At 39.3% G+C, this 23,565-nt stretch overlaps 1 protein-coding gene across 6 annotated transcripts in view; it reads left to right on the forward strand.

Annotated features, from left to right (window-relative positions):
* PKIG (cAMP-dependent protein kinase inhibitor gamma) overlaps positions 1-23,565 on the forward strand; it is a 97,547-nt gene that overhangs the window by 38,804 nt on the left and 35,178 nt on the right. Inside the window, exon 1 of one of the 6 annotated variants that reach the window (XM_027622028.2) lies at positions 10,379-10,549. The exons of the other annotated variants lie outside the window; for them this stretch is intronic. The gene's annotated coding sequence lies outside the window, so the exon portion shown is untranslated. Of the gene's footprint in view, positions 1-10,378; positions 10,550-23,565 lie in introns of those variants that run through there. 6 annotated transcript variants of the gene reach the window in all.

Consider the following 23,565-nt stretch of genomic DNA (forward strand, 5'->3'; position numbering starts at 1 on the left):
CATAACACCCTCCAGTTCCATCCATGTCGTTGCAAATGGCAAGATCTCATTCCCTTTGATGGCTGCATAATATTCCATTGTATATATATACCACATCTTCTTTATCCATTCATCTGTCGATGGACATCTGGGCTCTTTCCATACTTTGTCTGTTATGGGCATTGCTGCTATAAACATCGGGGTGCACGTACCCCTTCAGATCCCTACATTTATATCTTTGGGGTAAATACCCAGTAGTGCAATTGCTGGATTGTATGGTAGCTCTATTTTCAACTTTTTGAGGAACCTCCATACTGTTTTCCAGAGTGGTTGCACCAGCTTGCATTTCCACCAACAGTGTAGGAGGGTTCCCCTTTCTCCGCATCCCCGCCAACGTCTGTCATTTCCTGACTTGTTAATTTTAGCCATTCTGACTGGTGTGAGGTGGTATCTCATTGAGGTTTTGATTTGGATTTCCCTGATGCCGAGTGATGTTGAGCACTTTTTCATGTGTCTGTTGGCCATTTGGATGTCTTCTTTGGAGAGATGTCTGTTCATGTCTTCTGCCCATTTCTTGATTGGATTATTTGTTCTTTGGGTGTTGAGTTTGATAAGTTCTTTATAGATTTTGGATACTAGCCCTCTATCTGACATATCATTTGCAAATATCTTCTCCCATTCTGTCGGTTGTCTTTTGATTTTGTGGACTGTTTCTTTTGCTGTGCAAAAGCTTTTTATCTTGATGAAGTCCCAGTAGTTCATTTTTGCCCTTGCTTGCCTTGCCTTTGGAGGTTTCTAGGAAGAAGTTGCTGCGGCTGAGGTCGAAGAGGTTGCTGCCTGTGTTCTCCTTTAGGATTTTGATGGACTCCTGTCTCCCATTTCAGTCTTTCAACCATTTGGAGTCTATTTTTGTGTATGGTGTAAGGAAATGGTCCAGTTTCATTCTTCTGCACGTGGCCGTCCAATTTTCCCAACACCATTTGTTGAAGAGACTGTCTTTTTTCCATTGGACATTATTTCCTGGTTTGTCAAAAATTAGTTGACCATAGAGTTGAGGGTCCATTTCTGGGCTCTCGATTCTGTTCCATTTGATCGATGTGTCTGTTTTTGTGCCAGTACCATACTGTCTTGATGATGACAGCTTTGTAATAGAGCTGGAAGTCCGGATTTATGATGCTGCCAGCTTTGCTTTTCTTTTCAACATTCCTCTGGCTATTCCGGGTCTTTTCTGGTTCCATACAAATTTTAGGATTATTTGTTCCATTTCTTTGAAAAAAGTGGATGGTATTTTGATGGGGATTGCATTGAATGTGTAGATTGCTCTAGGTAGCATTGACATCTTCACAATATTTGTTCTTCCAATCCATGAGCATGGAATGTTTTTCCATTTCTTTGTGTCTTCCTCAATTTCTTTCATGAATACTTTATAGTTTTCTGAGTACAGATCCTTTGCCTCTTTGGTTAGATTTATTCCTAGGTATCTTATGGTTTTGGGTGCATTTGTAAATGGGATCGACTCCCTAATTTCTCTTTCTTCTGTCTTGTTGTTGGTGTATAGGAATGCCACTGATTTCTGTGCATTGATTTTCTATCCTGCCACTTTACTGAATTCCTGTATGAGTTCTAGCAGTTTTGGGGTGGAGTCTTTTGGGTTTTCCACATAAAGTATCATACCATCTGCAAACAGTGAGAGTTTGACTTCTTCTTTGCTGATTTGGAAGCCTTTTATTTCTTTTTGTTGTCTGATTGCTGTGGCTAGGACTTCTAATACTATGTTGAATAGCAGTGGTGATAGTGGACATCCCTGCCGCGTTCCTGACCTCAGGGGGAAAGCTCTCGGTTTTTCCCCATTGAGAATGATATTCGCTGTAGGTTTTTCATAGATGGCTTTTATGATATTGAGGTATGTACCCTCTATCCCTATACTCTGAAGAGTTTTGATCAAGAAAGGATGCTGTACTTTGTCAAATGCTTTTTCTGCATCTGTTGAGAGGATGACATGATTCTTGTTCTTTCTTTTGTTAATGTATTATATTATGTTGATTGATATGCGGATGTTGAACCAACCTTGCAGCCCAGGGATAAATCCCACTTGGTCGTGGTGAGTAATTCTTTTAATGTACTGTTGGATCCTATTGACTAGTATTTTGGTGAGAATTTTTGCATCCATGTTCATCAAGGATATTGAAAAGTTGACCAGCTTTCTACAAGAGAACCCCTGTAAAGCCATGAGTCATTACAAACAAAACTTTCAGGCCTTAAATGACCTACAATATTTTAATACAGCAGAATGAATATATGAGACCTCATTCTATAATGTAGATATGTTTCTGAAAGATGCACCGCTTTGTATTATTTTTGCTATTTAAGTTGTCATCCTCTCCATTGTATTAGTTCTAATAATAGTAGTGCTAGTAGTAATTAACATTTATGGAAGACTTAGTATACTTTATATGCATAGTTTCCTTTAATCCTTGTAACAATCCAATAAATTAGGTATTCTATCCATTTTACAAGAGAACTGAGACCTAAATAGACTATGTATAATTTGGTTGGTTGGTTGGTTTTGGTAAAGTTTAGATTCTTTTTACCCTCTGTTAGGCACTCAATAGTAGGTGTTCAGTAAGTTCTTGAGTAATAAATAATTGTGTGAGATATAAAGCCATCTTGTCTTTTGCACAATTCACTTCTTTTTCATTCTTACTGCCAACTCTCTAGTCCAAGCTCATATTTCTTCCAGTTTAATGAGTTTGCCTTTTTCTAGCCTCTCTTTCCTTTAATGCATCCTTCTAGTGGGGCTCCTTCTTCCAAAGTTATATCTAAATCCTACTTTGTATATGTCACTCTGCCACTTAAAATAATTCAGTCATTTTTTATCACCTGTCACCTAAGGAATGATAATGGACTTTGGCTTTGAATGGTCATCAGTAAGAATAAGCACCTAAAGATTTCAGTGTATCTCAACTTCAGAACATTCATCTCCTCTGGCTTTTGTTTTCCTTTTTAAAATAAACTGTTTCTTTAAATAAAAATTCATAAGTTGTTCATTTCTAGAAATAACCATTATAAATTGCCTGGACAATCCTTCCAGAAACTGTGCATCTCCAAGCAGAAATATTAGATCTGTTGGTTGCTTTAAAATTATAGAAATGAGCTCATATCGTACATACTGTTCTGCCACTAGTGTTTACATAGATCCATTTTATTCTTTTAAACAACTTCATGATTCTATCAGTTCCAAACCTTTTGGCTTCAAGTAACAGAAAACAAAGAATGTACTGGAGGGATGTAGGACAAAGTTTGGAAAATGGTCAGGACCAAGGCAGGCCTGAGAACCATGTAATAATAGGCTCAATGAGCCTCTTTTAAATGAAGCAACCAGGCCAGTGTGTTGACATTACTGCCCTAAGACTCTGTCAGAAATGAATTCCAACTGTCTCTTTGTCTTTGTGTCACTGGCTTATTCAGAATCTAAGTGGTGGGGAGTACATCCAAATAGGAGGAGGCAGTTGGATGCTGGACAGCTGAAAATATGATGAATTTCCATTACAATGGTATTCTGTTGTATAAATATGCCATAATTTATTTAACTACTCTTGGTAGATATTCAAGTTGTCATGTTCAGTTTTTCACTAGCAAAAAAGTGTTGCAAAGAAAATTAGTTTATGTCTTTGTGAATTTTTGTTTTAAGTATATCTGTGGAATTAATTCCTAGCGGAAGACTGTGCTGTATCAAATGGTATAACTGGCTTTCTTTTAATTTATAAGGTACAATGTTATTTATAACTAAATACTCCATAAAAACCACAGGTGTCAAAACAAGTGGAAAACCAAATCCAAGTGGCTGGAGTATAGAATTTCAACATTAACCAAGCAGTAAGTGTATTAAGAGAAACTTTTGATAGGCTAATAATATTTTTCCGTGAAGTGGCTAACATGTTCATCAATACCCAAGACATTCCTGCAGACATTCCGTGAAATACTAAAAGGTAAATCAACTTCCCCTATTTTTTCTCCTTTCCATGTTTGTTTTCCTCAATATTGGATTCTTTGATCATTTTACTTATCTTTTCAGGGTTTCTTGTATTTATTTATTTGAATAGGCAGTACCATTATATGGTACAGAATTCCCAAGTTACTTAAAAGATATGTGGTGGGAATTCTACTTCCAATAATGGCAGACTAGGTCACTTGAATCAGCCCTGCTGATGACAATTTAGAAAGCTGTACAAGATATAGAAACATTTTCTTGAAAGCTTCAAAAAGTTAAGAAGATATTGAAAGATTGTAAGAGAGGTAAGCCTAGATACCAAAGCCATTTTTGTTCTAAAGGCATTTGTTTATCCTGAGAAAGCATCTGTGAAGTTAAGTGATAATTTTGGTGGCCTCATCTGTGAGGACAGAATTCATAGCTTGTTGCCTGTCAAGGATAGGGACTCAAATAAACCACCTTTCCAATTTGAATGGGACCCCTAAGGTCATGAAGGGGGATCTTGAACTAAACCAGCCGTGGTATAGTTTTGCAAACAAAGCTTCCAGGGAACCTTTAATCTTGATGGTCTTAAGCTATAATGCCATCAGGCAACTGGCAGAAGCAAGCGAAAATTCTCTCTAAAGGAAGAGGTTATCCTGTATATCAAAATAGTCCTCTAAATAATGTTACATAATGATCAGCACATAGAAGAAAACCAGGTTCACAAGGAAACAAGACACCCATGAAAAGAACTAGAAGAAACAACATACAGCAAAAGCATCCTCAAAGCTATGAGATATTGTAATTTAAGACATGGACTATAAAACAACTAATTTATTATGTAAAAAGAAATAGAAGCCAAGAATGAAAATATCAATAAGTAATGGGACACTGTCAAAAAAAACAGATTTGAAAAATAAATGCATTGTAGAACTAAAAATATAATAACCAGAAACAAGAACACAGTAGATTTAAAATCGCTGAAGAGAGAATTAGTGAACTAGAAGATAGGTTAGGAGGAAATGGTCCAGAATGAACCATCAAGAGACAAAAATATGCAAAGTATGAAGAGATGATAAGAGAATTAAGAGGATCCAGTGAGAAGGTCTAATATACATTTAATTGGAATCCCAGAAAGAGAAGAGCAAGAATGGTGCAGTAGCAGTATTTGAAGAGTTAATAGCTGAGCATTTCCCAGAACTGTTGAAAGATGTGAATTCAGAGATTCAAAAACATATAGCCCAGAATGCATATATTAGGCTAAATAGTGAGCAGGCATCTATCTTAAGAAGTCAGAAGGAGCACAGCAAAATAATTCTGAAGAAAATAAAGACAAATAATCAGAAAAGTAGAAATCAGTGAAATATAAAGCAAATATATAATATATTCTATCAACGAGAGCTTGATAATCTTGGAAAAGATTAATAAAAATGATATACCCTGGTGAGGTTAATTAAGAAAAGGAAGGGAGGGAGGGACGGAGAGAGGGAGAAAGGAAGGAAAGGCACAGATAACCGATATCAAGAGTGAAAAGATGGGGGGGTGGCACCTGGGTGGCTCGGTCAGTTAAGCGTCCGCCTTCAGCTCAGTTCGCAATCCCAGAATCCTGGGATTGAGTCCCACTTCGGGCTCCCTGCTCAGCAGGGAGTCTGCTTCTCCCTCTTGCTCCTCCTTCCCCCGCCCTGCCCCCACTGGTACACACACTCTCTCTCTCACGAAAATAAAATCTTAAAAAGAGTGGAAAGAGGGGGGATCATATAGTCATTAACAAGATAATAAGACATAGTGAACAGTTTTAGGCTAAAAATTTTGGAAACTTAGGTGAATGGTTAAATTTATTAGTAATATAACTACTAATAAAAATTGAATCAGCAATTAAAAAACCTTCCCACAAAGAAAACTGCAGGTCTGGATGGCTTCACTAGAAAGTTGTATCAAGCATTTAAGAGAGAAAGAATTAATATTACTCAAACTCTTCCTGAGAATAATAAAAGAGATTATCTAAACAAACAAAAAAACCTGACAGTAACATTGTGAGGGAGGAAAATTCACAGGCTATTTTACTCACAGTTATGGAAAATCCTAAACTAAATATTATCAAAGCAAAATCCAGTTTTTCACTTACTATTGTGGTGTAGGAAACTAACCATCATATGGCTTAAGAGATTCTATGGGTCAGGAATTTGATCAGGGCACAATGAGGGTGACTTTTTGTTTCCATTTTGTTTGGGGCCCCAGCTGAGAAGACTCAGAGTAGCTTGAAATCATCTGGCTCTGTTTCTACTTGCATGGTCTATAGTCAATACCAACAGTCGTATAGACCGTCAGCTGCCTGTTATGTAGAACCTCCGCTCATCTCCGTTTTAAGATCTACAAAGGATCTCTTCTTGTGTTCTGTCTGCATGGACTAGTTTGAGCTTCCTGACAGCATGACAGCCGGGTTCTAAGTGCGGGGTCCTAAGTCAGTTAATTGGAAGTGCTTAACATTTTTATGATCTAATCTTGAAATTCACATACTGCCATCCTGACAATACTCTCTTGGATGAGACAGTTACAGAGGTCAGTCCAGATTCCAGGGAATGTGTCAAAGATCCCACCACCCAGTTGGAGGAGTGTCAAAGTCACATTGTAAGAAAAGCACTTAGGATGGGGTAGTATTGTTGAGGCCATCTTTGGAAAACATAGTCTGCCCTATCTAGCAGTATGTGAAAAGGATAATACATCATGACCAAGTTGGCTTTATACCTGAAATGCAAGGTTGGTTCAACACCATAGACTCAATTAGTGTAATTTGCTAACATTAAAAGAGAAGAATCATGATCGTGTGATAAAATTCAGCATCCATTCCTGATTAAAACAGTAGCAACAATTTCAGCCCCCTAGTGATAGGTGGAAAATAGGAAGGGAGAACTATAAAACCTGTATAGCAAACATCATACTTAATGGAGAATTTTCAGTTTGAGGAATTTTTCACTTGTGGTCAGGAATCAGAGTTGCCCTATTATTATTACTTCTATTCAACATTTGTTGGAAGTTCTAGCAATTGCAGTGAGGCAATTAAAATAAAAGTATTGGAAAGTATGAATTAATAACTTACTGTTTATATGATGACATGACTGTTTATTTAGAAATTATAAAACATTTTTACAAATAAATTATTAAAGTTAATAAGTTTTGCAAGTTTGCTGGATACGAAATCAATGTACAAAATCAATTATATTTCTACATACCAGCTGCAAATAGAAAATTAAATTTTAAAAGATACTCTGTACAGCAACATCAAAAATCACAGGCCTCTATGGAGAAAATTATAAAATTTTATTGAGTGATATTAAAGAACACCCACATAAAAGGAAATAGATCTTGTTGCAAATTTTAGAAAACTCACCGCTACAGAGATATCGGTTCTTCATAAGACAGGGGGTGCTATTCTAGATTAGAAGGGATTTTAGAAATAAAACAATCAGATTCAAAAACTGGGGTTCTAGATTGAATCCTAAAAAGAAAAAAGAAAAATCTTCCTGTCATCCTTATCCTTCAGCCACCCTGGAGAGACCTACCATTTCCAGTTTTTCATGCATCCTAGAAATAGTCCATGTGTATAAAAGTAAATACACATATTTATTTCTTTCCTTATCACAAAGTAGATAGTATACTGTTCACATTTTTCTGCATCAGGCTTTGTAAAATATGTATATATTTTAGAAATATGTTTGTATCACTAAATATCATTGTGTATCTAAATTATGGCTGTATAGGCTTCTATTTGGAAATACCTTGATTTTATTTACCCTCTCTCTTATGGATGGATATTTAGATGATTTCTGATCTTTTGCTGCAATGAATACATATTTCATATTTTTGGAAGTATGCCTTTCTGATAAATTCCTAAAAGTGGATTTGCGACGGCAAAGGATGTGTGAATTTTTTATATTGATTGCCAAATGATACTATATCAAGGTATGACTGTATCAGCAATGAATGAGAGTTCGTTTTCAAACATCGGTGTGTTAGACTTTTTGATTCTCTCCAATGGTAGATGAAAAATAGAATATCAAGTAAGGTGGAGTACTTTTCATATATTCAGAGCCATATGTATTTACCTTTTTCTAAATTCCTTGTTCATATTCTGAGCTTATTTCCCCATTAGGTTGTTGGTCTTTGTCTTATCATTTTCTAAAAACTCTTTGTAGATTAAGGAAATAGGCTCTTCATGCTATGAAATATAATTTTTCCCAGTTTGACTTATGATTTTTACCTTGCTGATGATTTTTGCCATGCAGAATATTTTATTTATATACAGTAAAATTTATCAATCTTTTCTTTAATGACTTCTGGGTTTTATTTCATACTTGGAATTGTCTTCCCCATTGTGAGGCTATAAAATGTTGTGCCATGTATTTTTCTAATATGTAGGAGGTTTGATATTTTTGCATTTAAATCTGTAGATCCACTGGGAGTTATTTTTTGTGTGATGTCTAAAACCCTGCTTATTAACCTTACCTTTCTCAGGCAGATGGAGAGATGAATTTTGACTTTGGGGGAGAGGGGTCTGATAGAGTCTTGATCGTCCTTTAGGGTATGGAATTCCTTTCACTCAGAGGAACTGGAATGAGCATCTGAAGTCAGAGCTCCCTCTTCTCCACAGCAGGTGGGAAAAATAGTTTTAAACTGAATTCTTTTCCAGTATTCCATTTCTCAAAACTTCCTATTACTGCAGTACCAGTAGGCCTTATGACATATTATAATTTTGATCTCGCTTTTGTTTCATTTTAAAGTGGCTATTTTCTGATGTCATGAAAGTGCACAACTTCATTTCATTTATAAGCTCTCTCTAAATTGTGATGTAGCATGAGTTATAGTGAATTCTAGTCATTATTTTTATGATCATTGCTTCCAAGGGCTTTCCTTTGTGATTGTGTTTGGTCCCAAATCCATCTCATCCAGTGATCTTTCTTTAACTTTCTGTAACTCTCCATCCATGTATCACTTTATAAGACAGGTTGTGAGCACTGGTGGAAACACACCTTCTTGATCATGATATCACATTCCTTCATTGTTCCAGCATAAATCTTACAAAATCTTCCAAACCTTTGAAATTTATTTCAAACTTATCAGTGGAAATAAAGAGAATTAGAAATCATTTTTCTCTATTAGGACTTGTGGTCCTAGATATGAATACTACTGTGCTTACTTGGTCTTGGATGGACAATACTAACTTTGACAGAATGATGCACTTAAGAAAATATATTACAACATCATTTAAAAATAACTCATCTCTCCACTCTAAAGCCACAGTTTTCATGTTTTTGTGGGTTTTTTTTTTCCTGTTCATCTACACTCATTAGGTACCTTCTGTTTTGCCAGGCATTGTGCTAGAGTAGTAAGTCTACAGAGATGAGTAAAATACTTTCTCCATCAACTAAGGGAGACAGAAATATCACAAGTAATCATAATGTACTATGCTGGGTTCTATAATAGAGATGCTTACTGGGGGCATGTATAATTGGTCAGGGTTCTTTGTAGCAAAGGACGAAGTCCACTCCAGCTGGTTTAAGCAGAAAGATAGTTCACAGAATCCCCAGGAAGTTGATAGATCTGGGCTTGAATGTTACACAGTTGGAAACAAAGCAATCAGGGATGATGTTTCCGTAAGAAATGCCCAACCACACTAAGGGGGATTGTTTTAGGGAAAACACCACTGCTGTCTTGACTCACTTCTTCAGCACACATGCCATTAGATACTGGACATTAGAAACTATGCTCCAGAACAGCCCTGGAACATGAGCTTAAAATGGCCTTTAAGGTCTTGAGTGCAGTTAGATGCGGTTAGCCCAATTCATGATCTGTATGTTCCTCAAGCCCCTCATTGGTCTAGAGGAATAACTATTGAGCTTGAAATAGCTTTGCCTTCAATTTGAACTTCACTTCAGATGATTGTAGGTGATTATTTTAAAAACTCTTTCAGGGGCGCCTGGGTGGCTCAATCGTTAAGCATCTGCCTTCAGCTCAGGTCATGATCCCAGGGTCATGGGATCGAGCCCCACATCGGGCTCCCTGCTCCGTGGGAAGCCTGCTTCTCCTGCTTGTGTTCCCTCTCTCTCTGTGTCTCTCTCTGTCAAATAAATAAAATCTTTAAAAAAATAAAAACTTTCAACATTTCATGCTTTCCACGACCGGCATCCCATCCTCTAGTGCAGGAATTGGCAAATTGTAGCCTGCCACTTGTTTGGGTAAATGCAGTGTTACTGTAATACACTGTAGTCATCTGTTTACACATTGTGGCTGCTTAAAGAGTGAGCAGTTGCAACAGGGTTTTCTTGCTGGGCAAGTTCCTTATCAGTTCCTTGTTCAGAAAGATACTCTCTGTGTAAGAGCGTCCTGAGGGCCTGGGACGGCAGTCAGTGCCCAGCAGTTCATAATGGGTCTCTTGCAGCTCCCTGAGTTAGATGATGTTCTCAACAAGGTTCCTTTCAGACATTCCAGCCCTTTCAGTCACAAGCCTCAGCTGGTGCGCAGGCGTTGATCAGTGCAACATTTGGTGCTGCAAGCGTGTCTTCGTTGCTTGAGTCCAAAGGGCCTCTTGGCTCTACTTCTGTAAGTTTTATTTTATTTTATTTTTTTGCCTTTTGCTCTGTTAAGTGCCCCTTCTAGCCTTTAGCTTCAGACAATGGTATCTCCAGCTCACAGAGGATTCTGTTGTTAGACCTCCAGTAAACTCTCTGATAACATATGGATGATTTGGGGATATGGCCAGAAACTAATGGACTCTGACGAGTGCTTGGAAGATCAGTCTTCCCTATATGTTAAGACAGATTAAATCAGAATTATCTGTGGTGACATTTGCACATGTGGAGTTAGTAGTGCAGAAGTAGTTAGGGTGCAGAAGAATGGTAGGGACCGTAATTCAGGTATAACTTTGTTGTCTTCCTTGAGCCCATGTAATATATTTAGTCCACACTGAAGTGCTCTGTTTTTATGCCCTATCTTACAAGGCCTGGTTCTCCTGTAATGGGATCCACAGAATGGACAAGTTCCAGTGTTACTGTCTCATCTGATTTTCTTCTTTCAGATTCACACTGTTAATGAGCTTTTCAGTCAGCTTCCTCTAGTTTCTGTCTAATTTGTTGCTGTTTAAATTAATCTTCAAGCACATCATCTTTCTCTTTGTTTTCCGTACTGGGACTTTTAAAAAACGTCAGCATAAGTATGTACAGAGTCTTCTTATCTCTGGGCCAACAGCCTCAGTCCTCTCCGAGTGGGAGGGAAGAATCCCTTTTATCTTCTGCAAGCCTGTTCTCTTTTAAAGACTGCTCTGCTTCGGGCCTGCAATCTTTTCCTGGCTAAGAATTTTCATCTGTGGACACAATAGCTTCTTTGCAGCTCTTCAATAAATAGTCTCTGTTTGTTAGAAATCATGGCATTGGTGCACATTAGTTTGAAATTACCTTTAGCTCTGTGGACTAATAACCTTATTCTTGATCTCATCTTGTGCTGAAATCTACTGGATGTGTAACTACCATTGACCTGTCAGGAGCAATGCGATCAATCATGGGAAATGAGAAGAAAGCTCTGGGGTCCTTTCTCTGATTTTCCCGTCAAAGCTTTGGAAGAAGGGCTCTGGCTGAGGAGCTCAGAGGCTGCCCAGGGCACTTCCATCTCACTGGATCCACCCCCTTTTCTCTCCTCTCCATCTTGCTTTTTTAAAGATCCTCCTTTTTCTTTCCTATTTTATTTTCCCTTTCTTTTCTTGGTATGTGTTGTCCAAAGGAACTTAAAAATAGCTTTTCATGTTTTTTTCTTTTTATAGAATACTATATTTTTATTACAAGAAGAGTGCTTTGCAGAAAACATTTAAAATGCCAACAAACTGGGGTTCCTGCAGTGGCTCAGTTGGCTAAGCATCTGCCTTCTGCTCAGGTCATGATCTCAGGGCCCTAACCCTCATCACATCCGGCTCCGCACTCAGCCGGGAGTCTGCTTCTCCCTTTCCCTCTGTGCTCTCTCTCACTCTTACTCTCTCTCAAGTGAATAAAATCTTTAAAAAAATTTTTTTAATTAAATAAAATGCCAACAAACTGAAAGAAGAAAATAAAAATTACCTGCAGTATTACTACTAGGTTCACCAGTTATTTTTTTATGCAAAATACTATTTTCCCCTTTACAACCATGAGCCCCTATTATATACATCTTAACATTAAAATGAGATGATTTTTCTCATGCCATGAGATATTCTTCTATAGCATTGCATTGTAACTGCATAATATGTTGGTGTACCAAAATGTATTTTGCCACTCCCTAATTTGTGCACTCTTAGGATTGTTTTCAGTCTTTCAGTCTTCTAAGCACTGCTGAAGTCAGCAACCTGAGTCCAGTCTTTGCACACATCCCATAATGATCTCTCCCAGGATAAAGTCTTAGAAGTCAAATGAACTGGTTAAAGGGCATATATATTTTTAATCAGTAAACTTTATTTTTTAGACTAGTTTTAGGTTCAAGTAAAATGGAGCAGAAAAGTACAGAAAGTTCCCATATACCCCCGTGCATGTAGGGTTTTAAGGATTTCAGTACATATTGTCAAATTGCCTTTTAGGACTGTTGTACCATTTTTCATTCTTAACCTCCATTTTCCCATATCTCCACAGCACTGGGTGTTATCATTCAAAAGAAATCTTTGATAAGGTACATTTAGAGCAGAATACCTACTCCATCCAGGCACCTTAAGACTGATTTTTTTTCTTCTGAAATTCATATTTATGTTATTCATCCCATTACTATTTTTTATGGTTGGTGATGGCAGAGTTCCCCCAACCTTCCTTCTTTTGCCAATTTAACAAAAATTAGAAAAGTAATACTTGTACATAAAAACAAGCACCTAGTTAGAACAGAAAGATATAAGGAAAAAAGGGGGGTCTCCCTCCTCACCCAGCTTTCTCCTGAAAGCCACTTCTTTCTTACTTTAATGGTTTTTAGTAATTGTGGTGGTTACCTCCAAAACTGTAAATAAGATTCATACACACACATACATATTTTTTCTTTATTTGTGATTTTAGACAGTTAACTTTGTAAGTAGGTTTGTATCATTAAATGGCAAATGTTTTTAAACGTTCTGGTGCTTATCTCATCTTGCTGGACTTGTGCTTCTTATTTGACCTCAGAAAATTTCCCATGCTGGCTTTTAAGCTCAGGCATGCATTCGACACATTTGCTAGGGTGATGGCACCCATCATTTGGGGTGTTTCGGCAGGAAGGTTTTGGGATATTTAATCCGTCATGCTGGCTGAAATGGCAGTCAGTCCTGAGGCCTTCACTGTCTCTTGACTCTCCTGTCTACAAGATGAAGAAATTAGCACCCCTTCACTACACTCTACCTCCTTTCTTCCCTCCACCTTCCTACATTCAGATGAGGTAGATGCTATTATTTTCTTCATTTTACAAATGAGATCTCAGAATTCAGAGAGATCAAGTGATTTGCCTGAGATCACATAGTTCGTTAAGTGGGGGAGGGAGCCAGATTTTTTTCCCAAGTGCATCTGATTTCAACACCCAGGCTTATACTGGTGCCACATTAACTTAACTCTCCATTCTATCCCTCAAGCTGTTACCTCTCCTCTCCTGCCCTTCTTGTGTCTGGCACTGCTGTCATTTTCCCTGGGAGTTTAGGAAAAGGTAGGTAGGTCTGTATTTTGATTTTTGGCTGCAGGGCTGACAAGCTGTAAATTACCAAGTCACTATGCCCTTGAATATAAGCATTTACAACAAGATGTTTTGCAGAAGAAATGAGACAATCTTGTGTGAAAGTTCTTATGTAATGCAAACATCAGCCATGATTATTTCAGAGCTCAATAAATATTTGCTGATCTAACAATGCGAACCAGCAATGTGGATTGTAGGCTTCTCTTAGCATAGATTAGTTTTTCAGAACAATCTTAGTTCGTCAATTCCCTTTTCTTAAAGTGGCATTTAAAAAATATCCATGGTTACTGTTAATTAAAGAAAAGAACTCTGTTGTTTTGTTTTGTTTTTGGAGATATTTTTATGCAGACACAGGGAAATCAAAGTCCACAGAATAGCAGACTGGCCATTTAAAATGGCCCCAGTGTCTTGGCCTCTTGTTGCTTTCCTCTCTTTGTACCCTGTATTCATGTTACTCATTTCCATCTGTTGTTCCATTTGTAGTTAGTGAGTCCTGGGGCCAAAAAGGAAGTTGAGGAGCAAGGTTAGTCTGAAATGTACAGTCTGACTTATCCCTCCCTATTGCAGCAGTCTGTTGTCTTTCCTTCCCTCAGTTCACTACAACTCAGTGAGTACAGAGATCACATTGCATTTATGTTTATACCTTCAGGATTATGTGTATTAGGTCTCCAACAAATGTTTATAAATCTATGAATGTCAGCAGTGTTCTTATACTTTTTGCATAAACTGCAAGGTGGCTTGGGGTACCCACTGTCAACAACAAGCAATGTCCATCAATGCTGATGCAGTTTTTCCCTACAGTGAGTGTCGCAGAGATGGCCTCCAAAGGTTCCACAGACCCCTTGAAATAATATACAGTCAAAGGTATGCATTTTCTAAAGAGCAGGATCTTAGCTTTTATCACATTCTCAAAGGAATATGTGACCTAAAATGAGTTAGCAACACCACACAAATTGTGAAAAGCTTTTCAGTGGTGTGGAAGAGTAGGCAAGTTCATTTATTTTTGTGCCCACACACATATCAATTTGTTCCTTGATAAATAAATATCCCTCTAGATAAATGAACTGTATATAACTCTGATGTGTTAGCACTTTAAGATCTAGATATGATCAGCTTGACCCCTTGTTTCTTGCCATGTAGAAGTCTGAAGTTTCCCCCAAGATTCTGCAGATTCCTTGGGGGTGAAGGTGTTCTCTGGGTCATCTCTGCCTCCTCTTCCTCTGTTTCTCAACCTATCAGTTCAGAATTGAAACTCAGTCCCTTCCTGGTTTCTATCAAGAGCAAAGAATACACTCACAAAACAGATTTGTAAGTGCTGTAATCAGCTTTGCTGGTGATTTGGGAACCGCACACCCCGGACCTCTGGCATCTCCCTGGCTCCTTGCTCCTTCCTCACAGATTTCCCCTGGAATCCAGTTCTTCTTTATTTATTTTGTAGAGCTACTTGGCGACCTTCAGCTTTTATTTGTTATTTTTTGCATGGCTGAACTCAAAAAGATGACTGATAGGTAAAAGGGCCTCCTATTTGGCAATCTTCCTCTTTATTTATTTTTTAATTTTTTTGACAGTCTTTCTCTTTAGAAGGCAGATGTGGCTATAAAGATTTTCTTCCTTTTTGTATATATATTTTAGCATCTTTTCAGATATCTTTTTTTTAAATCTTTATTTATTTATTTTTAAAGATTTTATTTATTTATTTGTGAGAGAGAGAATGAGAGACAGAGAGCATGAGAGGGAAGAGGGTCAGAGGGAGAAGCAGACCCCCTGCTGAGCAGGGAGCCCGATGTGGGACTCGATCCCAGGACTCCAGGATCATGACCTGAGCCGAAGGCAGTCGCTTAACCAACTGAGCCACACAGGCGCCCTCTTTTCAGATATCTTGAATCCATCTGAATAAATTCTGTAGGTCTATGTTCTTATTAAGAATCTCCCTGACTTCACTGTGAATGCAGACCTTTGTAATGGGGTAGGACATATAAACCCACTGAAGATCTTGTTCTTACATAGAACAAAAGAGGAGGAATATTTTTAGTTTGAGATCTACTAAACTAGTTTCCCTCATTGTCCCATAAACTGAGTTTCCTCCTCCAAGTTTCTTTAACTTTCTTCATATTCTTTTTTGTTTTTTAAGATTTTATTTATTTGACACAGAGAGAGGGAGCACAAGCAGGCAGAGTGGCAGGCAGAGGGAGAGGCAGAAGCAGACTCCCCACTGAGCAGAGAGCCAGACGTGGGACTTGATCCCGGGACGCTGGGATCATGACCCCAGCCTGACCCCAGAAGGCAGATGCTTAACCGACTGGGCCACCCAGGTGCCCCTTCATATTCTTCAAAAAAAAAAAAATAGTAATAAATATATTATGACTATGACATCAGTATGAATTTTATAAAAATTAGAACAACGTGGAAGTACACAATTTAGTTAATGAAACCCCTCCCCCCCATATTCCTGCTGTCCAGAGATGACCTCTGGTAACAATTTGGTATATTGTATATCCTTTTAGAGATGTAAATGCATGTAGCAAACAGTAAAACACTGACTATGAGCCAGGTACGGTGCTTTGTCTCATTAAATCTTTATGGTGTCTCTGAGATGGGGCCCCCTGTTTACCAAAAAGTAAACTTGGGGCTTACAGCTAACTGATGACTTGCCTGAACATATTTCCAATATTTGCTTCTGTAAGCAGCCTGCAGTAAATAAAAACGTATCTCACCATTGTTCTTGTCCGATTATCTCCACATAACAAATTTCCAGAACTATAATGCTTGGTCAGAAAGTGTGCACTTTGAAACTTGTGGTTCGTTTTGAGGGAGGTAGTTAAGAGCATAGGCTTTGTGGTCATACCTAGCACTGTTCATATTCCTACTGCCACTTGCTGGCCATTCACTAGACTTAAACTGCGCTTCAGTTTGCTTATCTCTAAAATGGGTTAATAACAAACCTCATGTGGTTGTGAGGACTAAATGAGATGATGTATTTAACGTCCTTGGCTAGTATCCACCACACAGGAAGAAAGCAGTGCATTCGGCAGACCAGGTCCCTGCTCGTATAAAGCTAATATTTTAGCTTTAGTGTGTGGTAGGGAGCAGCAGTGAAGATGAACAGTACACAAATTAATCAACAAGAAAAATAGCGGTGCTGTGCAGACAATTAAAAGAAAGTGATGTGGGGCACCTGGGTGGCTCAGTTGGGTGTCTGCCTTCAGCTCAGGTCATGATCTCTTGGGGTCCTGAAATCGAGTCCCGCATCAGGCTCCATGCTCAGCAAGGAGTCTGCTTCTCCCTCTCCCTCTGACCCTCCACCCGCTTGCATGCTCTCTCTCTGTCAAATAAATAAATAAAATCTTAAAGAAAAGAAAGAAAGTGATGTGATATGTAGAGGGTGGTTACCTTAGGTTGAGTGGGTTGGGGAAGTCCCCAAGAGGTGACATTTTAGCTAAGGTCTGAATGATGATATTGTTTAAATTTCTAGATGTAGAATCATAGGATCAAAACTACATTCATTAAAGTCTTTGGTCATATATTGACCAAATATTACCAACTGACCAGCAAAAAATTTCTAAAATAATTTACATTCCCTCTGTATATAAACATGCTTCTTTCATTCACCCTTAACCACTCTTACTTCTCTCCTGATTTTAAAAAGTGGGGTTAATCTAAAGATTATCTTGGACACCTTCCTGTTTGCTTTCTAAAGCGCTTCATTAGCAGGGGGCAAAAATAAGAAAACAAGTTAGTTCCTTGGAGGAATCCCTTAATTGTCCAGCATCATCCCGTATACTCTAAACCTTTCTTCTCACTCAGTGCCCTTTCTCTGCAGCCAGTTTCTGCCTGCATTGTGATAGGTCTAGAGGCCGCCAGTATATTGGCCGACATACATTTGATTAACACCCACGTTTCCGCTTCAGAATTAGGTAGGGCCTGGCTCAGGAGAGGTGGCTAATCAGCCTTGCCTTTGCTGTAAAAACAAGGCAGCTTTTAGAGGTAGACTGGTTTTTCCAAACAAAGGTGTTGGCAAGGGTATAATAACCTTCTGTGAGTTAAAATTGTGTGGAAGGCTCTGCACATCTTTTTGTTCCAGTCAAACCGCTCCCGTGTGTGGCGTGTGCTGGGGGCAGGGGCATTGTGAGCACTGTCCCTGTAGCTGCGGCCGACCCGGAAGGGGTGGGCAGTACCTCCTCTGTTTGCCTGTAATGTGCAGATGGTTACATAGTGTTTGTGGATCTGTTCCGGAAAGCCTTCCATCATCCTGAAATATAAGAAACATTCTTTTTGCAGGTCTTGAGTGGGGCTCGGCATCATTACAATGATAGAGTACATGTGAAATTACAAAGCTTATTCAGATACTGTTTTAATTTCAGTCATATTTTTTATAGAATATACATGTATTAGAATTTAATCTCTGATTCAAGCCTTAAAGAAAATGATACTATGTAGTTTAAGCTCGTAGGCAAATGGATTAAAAGTCACTTGTTCTTAAAATGTGGTTTCTTTTTATGATCTTGATTTTTTTTAAACCCAGCAACTTAAATAAAACATCCTAAGGGCAACACATGTGAGCTAAGGGGTCCGGGGGCGGCGTGGGGAGGCAGTGTGTTTGATGAAATTGTCCAGGAGCAAAGCACCGCTCACTTGAAACCCAGAGATTTGTCATCCAAATATGTGCAGATTGCTGGTACTATAAATAGTTTGAACTCGAGTAAACAGTTTCTTCCCCCTAACTGCTGCTTGGCCATTGTTCAGATGCCAGAATAGCCAGAGAACAGCCTCTCAAGCCAAGCTCATGGCACTTGGGCCCAGCTCTTAGTCTGCTTCTTCGCCAGGCAGGGCCATCAGCTGCCCAGGGTTTGAGATGAGCAGAGGGCAGACATTCAGGCCCTTCAGTTCCCCACTTTGGGCTCCCCTCCTGACCCAGCCTGTCACTCTGTGAACTTGCCCTGCTCTAGAGTAGCACCAATCTGGGGTTCCTGGCAACTATCAAAAGCCCTGGGGCCCCATGGCGACTGATGTAAGTGGACTTAGGAGACACAGACATTTTTTTTTTCAGGGCCGAAGCATGCCTGGCTTGTTCCTTTCTTTTGGAGCCGAGAAGAGTGGCACCAGTTGTCAGAACTGCTGCAAGCTGCCCCTGCCACCCGCTGATCTCTCTCTGCCAGGAAGACAGGCTGCTGACATTTTCAGAACCCCTTTGAGAACTCGAGTAAAATGCTGACATTAGAGCAACTAAGGACATTCCATGGTTTATTACTAGATTTCCTTTGGAAAAAATAAGTCTCTTTTTTAAAATTCCTGCTTCAGCTGCATTCATTTGCAGTGACTCTTATGTCAGATGCCTCCGAGGAGGTTATGAAAACAACATTTTGTTGTAGAGGGGACAGATGAAAGGGATGATACCACAGTACTGAGTTAAGGATCGGGAAACCTGGACGCTTAGGCAAGTTACCTAACTTTTTTTTAGCTTTAATCCTTCATCTGTCAAGTATAGATAATTCTGTCTCTCCTGCTTCATGGATTGAATGGCAAAAGGGGATGTCAGAGTACTTTCTGGACTATCCCAAACTAGTGGACTGTAAAGGAGAGGTAGGGTAGTGGAAAGAGTCGCACAAGCTTGGCCTTCTGCTCTGTAACCTCAAGCACACGGCTGATGTGTCTCTCAACCTTAATCTTACCATCTGTAAAATGGGAATATGATATCGGCCTTGCAAAATTGTTATAAAAATTAGAAATAACATATATAAAGCACTGACAAATGGTAGATAATTATTAAACCGCAGTAATAATTATTATTACATTTAATGTGGAAATACTCTGGGTTATTCAGGATTCTTTACCTGGAGAAACTGATTCAGTTTGTAAGTGTCGAGATTAGCAAAAGGCCCAGTTAAAAGCTGATGGCAATAACTAATAAAAATAGATTACATTTTCTAAAAATCATAGTAATATATGAACATCAATTAAAAAAAAAAAACTGCAAGTCCAGAAAGGCATCAGTTTCCTGCCTAGCCCCTCACCTGAGGTAACATCCGCTTTTAACCCTCTATTTATTTTTTTAAAGATTTTACTTATCTGACAGCGTGAGAGAGGGAACACAAGCAGGGGGTGTGGGAGAGGGAGAGAAGCAGGCTTCCCTCTGAGCAGGGAGCCTGACACGGGGCTCAATCCCAGGACCCTGGGATCATGACCTGAGCTGAAGGCAGACACTTAACCGACTGAGCCACCCAGGTCCCTCCTCCATTTATTTTTTTTAGTAATCTCTATGCCCAGCGTGGAGCTCAAACTCACAACCCCAAAATCAAGAGCCGCATGCTGCAGTGACCGAGCCAGCCAGGCGCCCCCGCCCCTGTTTCTTTTTTTAAATTAATTGTGCTGGGACATCTGGGTGGCTCAGTCAAGTGTCTGACTTTGGCTCAGGTTGTGACCTCGGGGTCCTGGGATTGAGCCCCATGTCAGGCTCTGCACTCAGCAGGAAGTCTGCTTGTCCCTCTGCCCCTCTCCCTGCTCTTGTTTTCTCTCTCTCTCACACACACAAATTAAATCTTTTCAAAAAAGTAAAATTACATTAATTGTGTTTTGGGGCACCTGGGTGGCTCAGTGGGTTAAGTGTCTGACTCTTGATTTCATCTCAGCTCATGATCTCAGTGGAGGGATCAAGCGCATCAGGCTCTGCACTCAGCAGGGAATCTGCTTGAGATTCTTTCTCTCCCTCCCCCCGCCCCTCCCCCACACTCACTCTCTCTCTCTCTCTCTCAAATAAATATTTTTAAAAGAAAATTTTTCAGAATGGCACATGCACATAGGTTTGCTTTATTCTTTTTAAGATCAAATATCATTCATTATAAACTTGCACTGAAAACAGCTATCTCCTTCCCCCACCCATGTCTCCCCTGCCTCCTGCCCTGGTCCCAAGAGCATACACTTTTGATCCTGCTGGCTGTTTGTTCTGTTACTTCCATATATCCAAAAAATATGCTTATACAGCTATCTCTCTCTCTGAACATTTTCTTATTATGTAAATTTTCAAACATGTACAGTATTAGAATAATATGAGTCATCATGTACCACCCAATACCCAGCTTCAAGAATCATGACCTGTCTTGTTTCATCTATGCCTGTAGCCACTTTTACCCCTGCTACTGGGTAATTTTGGAATAAGTTTTAAACATCATGTCATTTCTGTAATAGCTATGTTAGCATGTATCTCTAAGAGAACAAGGACTACTTTTTTAAAAACCTAACTACACTACTATTGTCAGACATAAAATAATTAATAATCTCTTATAACTCACAAAGATCGCTGATTAACTTCTAAGTACTTTTTTATTCAAATCAGATGCAAACAAGGACCCCACACTACCATACTGCCTTTTCTTTATCAATTTTAGGTGTTACCTATTGACCTCCTAGGATGGCTCATGAGGCTTTAGCTTTTTTACAAGCACCAGAGCCCCCTTCGCACTTCTCCTTTACCTTTTTCTCCAAATATCGCAGTTTTTTTGGTTAAATCAGTAGTATTCAGTGTTTTATAGCATTATGGCATCATAAATACTGTTTACTGCTGAGCCAGTAACTTTCTGGTTATTTTTCTTTTCCTGGATGACTTTTCCTGGATGAATAACAGCTTCTTTAATATGCTCAGTTTTCCTTGTTTCTTGCTGCAAAGGCTTCCCATACTTGCCCATGGACTCTCAGTACAGTTTTCGGCAGACCTGTCAGGGAGTCCCTCAGCTCTGTTTTCCTGGAGCCCCCCACCCTCCCGCTCTAGTGAGACTGGCATTCTCTAGGTCTGCAGGTCAGCTGAGGTCCGGGGCAACCCTCATCTTCATCCTTGGCATTCCTTCCATCTCTCTTGTTAGATCCCTGTTTTCAAATTCTATTTTATAGTTTAAACCCTCATTTAGGTGAAGCATATTCTCCAGGAGTTTACTGAGAAAACAGTGCACAAGAGAGAAACCGTTCTGAGTCCTTGCATGTCTCAAAAATGGCTTTATTTTGCCTAGCTGAGGATAATTCTAGGTTCCAAGTCATTTTCCTTCAAAAGCATTGCTCTCTTGTCTTCAGGCAGCCAGTATTGCTCAGAGGTCCAATACCAGTCTGATTCTTTTCTTTTGAAGCATTTTGTCTCTCTAGAAACATGTAGGATTTTTTCCTTTTGAATTCTGAAAGGTTAGGAGATTATATGTAGGCATGAAAGACTCTTTCCTTCTCCTCAGCACCTGATAAACTTTTCAGTTTAAAGATGCAACTTTTCGGGCTCCTGGGTGTTTCAGTCCGTTAAGTGTCTGCCTTCCGCTCAGGTCATGATCCCAGGGTCCTGGGACCAAGTTCCGCATTGGGCTCCCTGCTCAGCGGGGAGTCTGCTTCTCCCTCTACCCCTCCCCCCTGCTCGTGCTCACGCGCGCGCGTGCACGCACACGCACACGCTCTCTCTCTCTCTCTCTCAAATAAATAAAATCTTAAAGATGCAACTTTCGACTCTGGGAAAGTTTCCTCATGGTTTCTTAGATAATTTCCTGTTGTACTTTTCTTTGTATTCTTTCTCTGGAATTCAGTTTCAGACTGATGTTGAGCTTCCTGGATTATTGTTCTATATGAAAATTCTTTTTCATCCTGTAAATATTTTTTCCCTATACTGTATTTTGAAAGATTTCCTCTTTTTGTTTTCCAGTTTTTCTACTGAATTGTTCATTTCAGTTATTCATATTATTAATTTCCAAGAGTCCAGTTTTGTCAACTTCTTTTGTTTTGTGGACATGGTATCTTCAGAATCTCTCTGAAGACATAAGAATTTTCTTTTTAGAGGTCTTCACTTGTCTGAATTTTCTTTCCCATAAGGGTCCATTTTCTCTCTTTTTGTTTCTGTCATGCTGTTGGTTTTCCTCAAATGCTCTGTCTTTTTTTTATTTCCCAATTGTAAACAATAATAAAAGCCTCCTTTTAGGAGGTAGGCCTTTGTTTCCTCTGGAATTGTTGTCTGTTTGCCACATAGGCCTCAGCCCTGCCTGGAAATCTGCTAGAAGCTCTGTGTACCACACTGAAGGGTACACTTTGCTTTAGGGCACCTGACCCTCAGTTAGACTGAGTGTCCTTCAAAGGACAGGGTAAGGACGCCCAGTCTCATACTAGAAGGGAGGTATTCTGTGAACCTACCCATTCTTTAGGTGCATACTCTCTGGGATCAGGCTTCCCTTCTCCTGCCATCTCTCCATTGGGCACACTGACTACCTCAGCAGCCATCCAAGGGGGCCTAGGAGGTGGACCCTCAGAACATCAAACCCTGTAGAGAAAGCAGCCAGGTGTACTCCAAAACCAGAAAAAAAGAAAAAAATCAAACATTTCTTTTTTTTTTTTTTTTTTTTTTTTAAAGATTTTCTTTATTTATTCATGAGAGAGAGAGGGAGAGAGAGAGAGAGAGAAGCAGGCTCCCAAGGAGCAGGAGGCCCGATGCGGGACTCGATCCCAGGACCCTGGGATCATGACCTGAGCCGAAGGCAGATGCTTAACCATCTGAGCCACCCAGGCGCCCAAAAATCAAACATTTCTTTGGCATCTTTTGTGGGACTGATTCCTCTCTGCCCCAAAATGACTTATGTGTCTGATTTTTAAAAATTGTTTTTGTTGTTGTTTTTCTAAGTAGGCTCCACTGTGGGGCTTAGAGTCATGACTCCGAGATCGAGACCTGAGCTGAAATCAAGAGTTGGACACTTAGCCAGCTGAGCCACCCTGGCACCCCAAAACATTGTTTTCAGTGTAGGTATGGTTCCTTTTGGGCCCATATGCCAGGAAGTTAATTGGTTATTTCTGGGTGGTAGGATGATGGATGATTTTCCTCCCTTTTTTCCTGCTCTTCTATATTTCCTTTTTTTTTTTTTACAATAACCAATTATAATTGGAAAGAAAACAAAATCTATATTTACAAT

The sequence above is a fragment of the Zalophus californianus genome, chromosome 8, assembly GCF_009762305.2.
Source record: "Zalophus californianus isolate mZalCal1 chromosome 8, mZalCal1.pri.v2, whole genome shotgun sequence".
NCBI classification, from domain to species: Eukaryota; Metazoa; Chordata; class Mammalia; order Carnivora; family Otariidae; genus Zalophus; species Zalophus californianus.